The sequence below is a fragment of the Lucilia cuprina genome, chromosome X (assembly GCF_022045245.1).
Source record: "Lucilia cuprina isolate Lc7/37 chromosome X, ASM2204524v1, whole genome shotgun sequence".
Classification (NCBI taxonomy): Eukaryota; Metazoa; Arthropoda; class Insecta; order Diptera; family Calliphoridae; genus Lucilia; species Lucilia cuprina.
The window spans coordinates 10,362,539-10,370,350 of record NC_060949.1 but is presented as its reverse complement, the minus strand read 5'-3'; the positions used below and the strand labels follow the sequence as shown (position 1 = coordinate 10,370,350).

At 33.4% G+C, this 7,812-nt stretch overlaps 1 long non-coding RNA gene across 1 annotated transcript; it reads right to left on the bottom strand.

The window, feature by feature from the left end:
* Positions 1-835: 835 nt before the first annotated feature.
* Positions 836-1,778, bottom strand: LOC124418608. Its single transcript, XR_006940097.1, has 3 exons — positions 1,198-1,778; positions 1,032-1,123; positions 836-956 (listed from the first exon to the last, which is right to left on the bottom strand). It is a non-coding gene; the product is annotated as an uncharacterized LOC124418608 (long non-coding RNA).
* Positions 1,779-7,812: the final 6,034 nt, after the last annotated feature.

The following is a 7,812-nucleotide window of genomic DNA, read 5'->3' as shown; positions in this document are numbered from 1 at the left end:
ATACATGTACCAAATTTTATATCAATATCTCGATTTAGTAATGAGTTATGCGAGTTTAAGTGATTTTCGGGAGGGGACCTTGTATGGGAGCTATGACCAATTATGGACCCATCCAAAAAATTTTTCCTCTGAATAAATTCCATTATCATAAAATTTTAATTTCTAAAATTTTGTTAAGATATCGACATAACGACGGAAGTTATTAACAAAAAACCAAATTTCCGGGAATATGTACTTTTGTATGGGAGGTATATGAAATTGTGTACCGATTCTAGCGATTTTCTACAGATATTAAGCTTTTGTGCGGAAACGAATGTATGCCGATTTTTGGGGAATTATCTTGCATAGTTTTCGAGATAATTACATCAGAATGTGTAAAAAATGCTTATTTTTTTCGAGGTTGTTTCAAATTTTGACTCATAACTTTTCCCGATGTGAACCGATTTTGCCCATTTTCAATACCAAACTGCTTAGGATAACAATAAATATTTTCGGTGAATTTGGTTGATGTCCTTGGCTTAGTTTTAACGTGAGCGTGTTTTAGGCAGACAGACGGACAGACAGACGGACAGACAGACGGACATAGCTAAATCGACTCAGAATTTCATAAGGACCAAGAATATATATACTTTGTTGGGTCTCAGATGAATATTTCTTGGTGTTACACACGGAATGACAAAGTTATATATACCCTCTATCACCACTGATGGTGGTGGAGGGTATAAAAATTGTATAAAAGTAAAAATTGTAAAAATATACTCATGGTGTAGGGTATTATATGGTCGGCCATGCCCGACTATACTTTCCTACTTGTTTTTTATTAAAATTATTCAAATTCATTTTCAATAAAGTATTTTTATGGTAGTTAACAAAAACATTTTTTTCTTGGCATAGATTAATTTTCATTTTATTTAAGAAATCCCGTCCTATCAGCAGTGGCACCACAGATTCTTTATCTGGCAAAATAAAGAAAACATGTATTACTTTAGTATTTCGAAAACTGATCTCACATTTAACAGTGCCCAACGTACTTAATTTATAGTTACCCACACCGCGATATGAAGTCACTTTTTTTTTCTTTAAACAAGAACGGGATTATGGATTTTTTATACAACTAATATGGCTACCAGTATCGAATAGAGAATAAATATTTTTTGCTACAGTGCGCTTATTTTTGTTAAAAAAGGCAACACTTACCATTTGATAGGCGTCCACACGTTCGTCAGCTTCTCCCACTATTGCAGCAGCATTCTTCTTCTTTCGGGGGCAGTTTTAATGAAAATGACCCACCTCTGCACATATGAAGCACGAGTTTGCAGGTCGTTTTGGTTTTGGGCAGCGGTCCTGATAGTGACCAAATTGAGAGCAATTAAAACAGCGTACTTCTGCGTCTGTTGCTTTAACGGCCACACCTACACTGGCTTCAGTTGACTTCAGTTTGTTGGCTGTAGTAGTATTGGCAGCTTTTGTTGTTTTTGGGCGCATTAAATAGCGCCGTTGTTCATACCGGTCCATTCGCTTGACCAGTTCGTCAATGGTATCAGCACTGTACAGAAATGTGGTGGCTAAAGTGTCATCGGGTATTCCATCCACTATAATGTCGACAAGCTCTCTTTCCTCTATGTCGGATTGTGCGGCTATTGATTGCATCCTAACCAAGTAGCTAAGGCATGATTCGTTTGGTTTCAACGTTCGTGCCCGTAGCTGTCGGTACACATCCTGGCGAGACACACTGCGTTTGAACATTTTCACCAAGCTTGACTTAATCTGAGTGTATTCCATCAACCCAAATTTGCAGCGTGTTTCTTTGCAGTGCCCTCAAGTCTGCGACGGAGTCCTACACACTTCTCTTTTTCTGTGTATTTGCACATCTCAGTGTAATCCTCAAACTGGTCAAACCACTTTGTTACATCGTAGTGGTCGTCGCCACTAAACGGCGGTACTGCGACGTCCAGCTCGGATAAGTCTATGCGGCGAGTGTATGATTTGCAGCGTTCGTTAACCTCGAGTGCTTTAATTTCTTGCTGTAACTTTAGGATTTCCATTCTAAGTTGAAGATTCTGTAGCTCTTCTTCGAGGGCACTTTTTGGTTTTACGGCAGTGTTGGGCACATCAGGTGTTGTTACAGCGGCAGCGGCAGTGGAGGCAGCGGCAGTATGTACGGCAGTGTTTGAATTCTCAGCAGCAGGCGTGTCTAATAACATACCAGGGACAGCAGATAGAGCACTTGTAGCATTGGTGTTGTCTGTAATAGTATTATAATTGACGTCAGTGGCCTCATTATCAATCGCGGTGGCGTGTAATAAAATGCCGGCTTCCGTGTTTGCATTTGTTGCTTCGTGTGCAACAGCCTCCAACAATACGAGAGCACCATCTTTAGTTTCTGCAGAATCGGTATTGTTGGTTGTCTCCGTTGTGACGCTATCTCTGGTGTTGAACTCTCTTTCATATAGTACCCTAAATTGGCTCAGGGAGGCCGATCAACTCCGGCTGTCATTAGTCTAGACATCATTACCTGACGTGATGGTCGCAAATCCATTTTAGTTCAGTACTTTCGATGATTGTAGGAGGTACAAATTATAAAGTTTAAACACTATATTTAAGTTGTACCCCACACCTGAATTGTTTTATTTAAGAATGCCGGAAATGCATTTTTTTATCCTTAGCCTAGCTGTAGTTGCACTGCCCCTTGAAGTTGGCTGCAGTCCGGGGAGTGTTGCCAGATCGCATAGCATCTCTGTGCCATCTCTGATATCATTACACAATTATGTTTTATTGGTATTTTATTTTTGTTTGGTTGAGTTTATTTATTTAATTTTGTATTTATAATTCATTAGGTATAAAATGTGTATTAGCAATAGTTTTATTTGGTGGTTTCCATAGCTCATGCAATTCGGTGTGTAGATTTGAGTTTCGTATATACAATTTTATACACGCGTTTTTAAGCCAAAAATTATAGTTAAAGTAATTTTCTGAAGGAGACCCTATAAACGGCTAGGTACCATAATGGATCGATCCTCAATAAATTTGGTAGAAAACCCGAAAACAGTCAAAAAAATAGTCGAAAAAAAGTCGAAAGAATCCGAAAATAGTCGTAAGTCGGAAAAAGTCGACTATTTATAAAATACTTAAATTCGAAAAGTCAACCTTTAATTAAATGAAAAAGTCGAAAAATCGACTTTTTAAGAAATGCAAAAAGTCGAATAGTCTACTTTTAACTAAATGCAAAAAGTCGACTTTTCGTTTCAACTATAGAAGCCTTTTTTGTCGAAAAAAGTCGAAGTCAACTATTTTGTTCCAAAAATGTCGATAATTCGACTATCGTCTGTGAAAAAGTCGACTTTGGAAATAAAAGTCGGAAAAAGTCGAAAATATGCAAAAAGTCAAAAATAGTCGAAGAGTCGAAAATAGCCTAAAAAAGTCGGAAAGTTAAAAATAGTCGAAAAGTTGGAAAAAACGACTTTTACCTTAATGCAAAAAGTCTTTTCGTTTCAACTATAGAACCCTAGAAGAGAGATTGAAACTAGGGTTCTATATATCGACTTTCGAATAATCGAACCATCTAAGTCGACTATTTTGTTCCAAAAAAGTCAACAACTCGACTATCGTCTATGAAAAAACTTGAATTTGTAAACAAAAGTTGAAAAAAGACGAAAAAAAAGTCGAAAAATGTCGGGAAAAGTCGAAAACTCGAAAATAGTAAAAAAAATAAAAAAGTGGTAAAAAAGTCAAAAACTCTAAAATAGTCGGAACAACTCGAAAAAAGTAAAAAATAGTCGAATAAAAGTCTAAAACAGTTGGAAAAACTCAAAAAAGTAAAAAAATAACCAAAAAAATTCGAAAATAGTAAAAAAGTCGGAAAAAGCCGACTTTTAAATTAATAAAAAAAGTTTATTTAAATGGATTGGTGGGCTGATCCTCATAAAAATCGATACAGAGATTTCGCTTCCTATCACTGTTATCGCTGTACTAGCATTTTTAAGGTATTAATGAGCGATAAAGTAATTTACTGATGAGCACCTTAAATAGGGGGTAGGAACAATTATGGACCGATCCGAGTTTTTGAAGAGAGATTTAGCTTACACAAAACTGGTTTATGTCGAATTTCATACATCTATAGTATTTTTAAGCCAGTACCGAGTTTTAAAGTCATTTTTTGAAGGGGCCTTATATGGGGGTATGGTCAATTGTGGACCGTTCCTCGTAAAATTTTGTATAAGGATCTTGGTTCCTACAAGTCATATTTATATCGAATTTCATCGCTTTACTCGTTTTTCAAGCCCAATAATTAATTTTCTAATGGAGACCTTATATACTCGTATTTTTAAGGCAGTAATGAGCGTTAAAGTAATTTTATGGAAGGTACTTTATATGGGGGGTAGGGTCAATTATAGACCGATCCACATAAAATTTGGTGGAAAGGTTTTGGTTCTTAAGATACTTATTTATGTCAAATTTCTTCGCGATATTCTTGTTTTTACGCCCATAATTAACGTTAAAGTCGTTTTCTGAGGGGGACCTTATAAGGGGGTAGGGTCAATTATGGACCGATCCACATAAAATTTGGTAGAGAGATTTTACCTCGTATAAAACTTACTTCTGTGAAATTTCAACACTATACTCGTATTTGAAACCACGTTAAAGTAATTTTATGAAGGGGACCTTATATGGGGAGTAGGGTCAATTATGAACCAATGCACTTAAAATTTTTTAGAGAGGTTTTGGCTAGTAAAACACTTATATCAAATTTAATCGCTATACTCGTTTGTTTAAGCCAGTAATGAGCGTTAAAGTCATTTTCTGAAGGGGACCTTATTTATGTGTAGGGTCAATTATGGGCCGATCCGCATAAAATTTCATAGAGAAGTTTTGGCTAGTAAGAAACTTACTTATGTCAAATTTCATGACTATACTTGTATTCTTAAGCGAGTAATGAGCGTTAAAAGTAATTTTCTGAAAAGGACGTTATATAGGTGGTAGGGTCAATTATTAACCGATCCACATAAAATTTGGTGGAGAGATATGGGATCGCATGAAACTTATGGGTGTCAAATTTCATCGCAATTTTAATTTTTTTAAGTTACTAATCAGCATTATAGACATTTTCTCAAGGGGACCTTATCCAATTATGGTCCTATGCACGCCATAATTTTGAATTTAATTTCGGAAGTCAAAAAACTGATTTGTCCAAAATTTTGTGGCATTTGCTTCATAAACACCGAATTTGTTAAAGTTTGAATCTTTTTACCCATTATTCCGGGGGTACATTTGTATGGCTACATTTGTATGGCTACATTTGTATGGCTATGTGAAATCGTTGACCGATTTTGCCCATTTTCAATACCAAACATTGCAATAAAGAATATTTTGGGAAAATTTCATCTCCCTATCTATGTGGACGCTATTGTGCCAACAACAGACAGACGGACGGACATAGTCAGATCGTCTTAGAATCTTACGAGGTCCCAGAATATATATACTTTATAGAGTCTTTGAGCAATATTTCGATGTGTTACACATGGAATGACAAAATCAATATACCCCACATCTTTTTTGATGGTGGGTATAATGATTAAAATCCGAAATTTTAAGTATTAATATTTGTATTGCTTTTACAACCTTTTAAAGGTAATTTTTTACCACTCAAGCCCAAAGAATTTTGAAAAGAGAGAAAATGTGTGGTCTTGGTAAATTTTGTGAAAGTTGTTCTGCTTTGAATTATATATTTTGAATGTTGATTTTAATTTCGACATATGAACTTCTGGGGTAAAAAGCAAAGACAATATTAATTGATCTATAGGTTTAATATTATAAATCATTTAAAATTCCGTGCAACGCCGGGTACAAAAACCTAGTATGTCAGAATTTTTAAGTGGGTTAGTCTGGAGTTAAATGTCTTTTAAAGTTACAGTAGAGTTCGTTGTATTTAAAATTTGTATATGTGACATTCCGTTCTTGAGCGCTAACAAATTACTCAAAGTAAATTAATAAAGTAGCTACATCTCTTGTTGTACAACAACATCTACAACAAACACATGTATTTTATTTTTGGAATAATTCAAGAATGTGTCAAAATAAATGTTCAATCTTGTATATTGAATTTTTATATTTAAAATGGAATAGAATATATGGAATAGAAATGCGTTTTTAGATTATACGGGTAATAAAACTTATCAATAAATTAGAAGTTTTATGTATTTGTCAAAACAATAAAATAGTTTTCATGTTTAATGTGTTATGTCAGATGCTTGATCGTAAATGTTTATGTAAAACAAACACGCGATTAAAGCATAGACTGGTGGATGCAACAAATGCGCAAGCATTGTTGGGTTGTTTTATGACCATACATTAAATGCATAATATATATTAAGAATGTTTTCTGATTATAATTAAAATATTCCACATGCATCGTTTTATAGTTGATAAGAATTTTAGGTTAGTTAATATTATAAATATAAATAAAATTGTAAACAAAATTGAGTTCTCTATATACCCAAAAACCGAACGGTCGTTTCTTTTTTTCTGTTGTGCTCAACATTTTGGTGAACCCAAGTTTTTTTTTCACGCGCCGTATAAAAAAAATAAATAAAGTGAAAATAAAATTCCTTAAAAAAATTGTTTTAAAAATGAATTAGTATATAATAAATTAAATAAATAATTAAATAAAGAAAACCCAGGCGCGAGGGATAATTAAATAAATAATTACAAACTAAAAGTGGAAGCCAAAAAACTGATAAGGTAAGTTTTCCTTAGTTTTTAATTTATATTCGTGCGATAAAAAAATGTTTTTGTAAATCATTTAGTCTATTTTTATACAATATATAAAATATATCACGACTAGTTGATAGAAATTTTTTGAAAACTTCGAAATAATTACTATTAACAGAAGATTTTAATAATTATTTGTGAAGATTACTTTTTACAAAAAGTAACAACGAATTGAAACTAGAAATATATTTATACAAATCGTGAAGTGCGCCAGTTGTTTTTATACCCTCCACCACCATCAGTGGTGATAGAGGGTATATATAACTTTGTCATTCCGTGTGTAACACCAAAATATTCATCTGAGACCCAACAAAGTATATATATTCTAGGTCCTTATCAATCAAACACACTCACGATAAAACGAAGCAATAGAATTTTACCAAATTCACCCAAAATGTTCTTCGTTTTCCTAAGTTGTTTGGTATTGAAAATGGGCAAAATCGGTTAACATCGGGAAAAGTTATGAATCGAAATTCTGGTGTAATTTTCTCGAAAACTATGCAAGATAATTCCATAAAAATCGGCATACATTCGTTTCCACACAATTCGTTTCGGTCCACAATTTCATATACCTCCCATACAAAAGTACATATCCCGGAAATTTGGTAATCCGTAGTAATGTCCATATCTCCACAAAATTTTTGAATTTAAAATTGTATGTTTTTTGATGGGTCCATAAATGGACATAGCTCCCATACAAAGTCCTTTTACGAAAATTTCTTAAAAAATATTAGTTTTGTATACAAAAATTTCTTTCTCCTATAGTAGGTCCAGCCCCTAAAATTGCTTTAAACTTTTTTAAAAAGCACTATCAATTTATGTTGAATAAAATTTTGTGTAGAATAAAATTATATATGTAGTTGTATTTTGAAAATCTCTAAATCTTTCACACATTCATACATGCAAGTTACTAAATTTATAATGTTCAATAAATTTTCGAATTGTAATAGATTTAACTTTTGGTATTTTTTCTATTAAAGACATGAGAAAACTTATTTCTACAAATATTTGATCAATTAGAAAAGTTATAACATAGAAGTAGCT